This window comes from Rhipicephalus microplus, chromosome X (assembly GCF_043290135.1).
Source record: "Rhipicephalus microplus isolate Deutch F79 chromosome X, USDA_Rmic, whole genome shotgun sequence".
NCBI classification, from domain to species: Eukaryota; Metazoa; Arthropoda; class Arachnida; order Ixodida; family Ixodidae; genus Rhipicephalus; species Rhipicephalus microplus.
In genome coordinates this window covers 347009707-347012024 of record NC_134710.1, presented here as the reverse complement: position 1 = coordinate 347012024, position 2318 = coordinate 347009707, and positions in this window count along the sequence as shown.

Genomic DNA, 2318 nt, shown 5'->3' with positions numbered 1-2318 from the left:
TTCCGCCTCCATCGGAAATGCAGCCGCCGTCGCCGCCACCGGGATTAGATCCCGTGACCTGTGGGTCAGCAACCGAACACCTTAGCCACTATACCACCACGGCAGGGCTACAGCAAGTGCTGAATAACTACTGGTACCTTCTCTACGACTGGTAGAAATTTCCGGAGCCTTCCCCTATGGCGTCTCTCATAATCGTATGGTGGTTTTGTAAAGTTAGACACCACATATCATATTGTCGTGGGTTATAAATTACACAGGGTTTATTTAAAAACACGGACAGTGGAACTCGTGGAGAGACTCTCAAAAGAAAGTCGCTAAGATTGTCGTCTTCGCCACTCGCCTGCGCTGCGCCTCTCGAGCAAATCCGTGATCTTCGTTGTCGTCGCTATCTCGCCCTAAATGCAGCTATGCACGCGGCAATATCATTACTTTTTCTATGCCTTTCCGATAGGGAGGGGGGATGAGAGGGGGGCGCTTCGATAATCCCTCACCCCTTCGTACGCCTATATAAGTTGTAACAGGTGTCACATTCTCATATCCCTGTGCTTGTGGCGTAGCTGGTCTCTCAGCTGATTAGAACATGTTGCTTTATTGGATAACATTTGTGTTTGTTTCTTTCCTGTGCTGCTACACTCTAAAAACTGCGGAGGATATCGCAGGAGTAAAAAGGCCAAGTTAGTCTTCGGAGTGTTCTTCTACTCTCGCAAATCATCAGAAAGAGTGAAATTTATTTTCACTGTGTATGTGTGATGCGATGGTGATGCGACTGGTGCGCGTAATTGTGAATGATTGAAAAGTGCGCGAAATTAAAGGATGACCGAGTGCACGTGCTGGGTCGCCTGAACAACGACGACGCCGAGGACCGGTACACGTGAGAGCGTGGAGCGCAAGCATCCAAGACCATAAAGCAAACAAGGGCCAATGACTGATCACCACGGAGTTTTGAAAGGCCAATCGGGACGAGACAAGTGTGCCCCAGAGGAAGCCAATCCTGAAGGGCAAAAGAGCTAGGAGTTCGAGGTGAACGAGGCAAGAGGAAGGTCACAGCTGGGAGCTGAAGACAGGCAGTCGGGTGGCAGACCTGAGCCTTCTGGACTTCACCCGGTCTGGACCTCCGGACAACGCCTTCCAAGGACGGCGAGCTGCCTCAACGGTCGAGACCAAGGCCTGCAGATTCCGGTGCGGGTGCAGCAACGGCAGTTCGGGTCACGGGCCTGAGCCTTGCAACCAGCCACCTCATCGGGCGAATCTGGGCCGCCACAGGCATCACCGAGCGAGTCCCGTTCCATCGTCGCCGCCAGCGAGCATCGGTACACGCCGTCGCCACCATTACAGCAGCAACGTTTTGGTGAGATCGAACTTGCTCTCTTCCCTGCACCGCCGAATCACCGCGGCAGAACTGCATCATGTAGCTGTGACTTTCCGTCGGCAGTTTCGGGACTTTAGATGTTTGTTTTCCTTCTAAATCCCGCTTTTAGCCAGCTACTCATTTCTTGTAGTTTGTGTTTGAGTTTTGCTTCAATTCTGCAGTAAATGTTTAGGTGTTGTTTGTTAAGCAAACGGCTTTGTCCTTATTAGAAAAACTCTCCGGGGCTCAACCAGGAGAAACAAATCAGCAACAAGAACCCGCATCACAAACTGGCGTCCGCAGCGACAGGACAAAGCCGTTGGTTTGACACCTTCATTTATTGACGCGGTTGACATCATGTCGAATATGCGAGAGCTAATGGCCTTGGCGGATCGCATGGGAATTGATGGGGCGGATTTTAAAGCATGGTACGAGGAGAAGGAGGCACGAGCACGAGAGGAACGGGCTGCGGAACGAGAAGCTCGAAAGGAACAGTTGGAACGGGAGACGCAGGCCAAGAAGGAGCAGCTTGAGCTCGAGACGCGCGAAAAAGAAAAACAGCTCGAACTGGAGACACGCGCAAAGAAGGAGCAGCTGGAATTAGAGAACCAAAACCTGCAACTGCGTCTTAGACTTGCCGAAGCTGAGAATAGCCGTGTAGAGACAAGAACTGTTGACTCAGCACCAGGCTCAGCACAAGAAAGGAGTGTTTCATGCAGCGTGAATCCTCATAAGTTGATACCGGGATTTAATGAAAGCCGGGACGACTTGGACGCCTATTTAAAAAGGTTCGAGAGAGTCGCCATCGGTCAAGAATGGCCTAGGGACAAATGGGCCACAGCTTTAAGTTTATGTTTGAGCGGAGAAGCCTTAAAGGTGTTTGGAAGACTTTCGCCGGAGGATTCACTCGATTATGATAAAGCCAAGTTGGCGTTGCTCCAGCGTTTCCGTTTTACGGCCGAAGGGTATC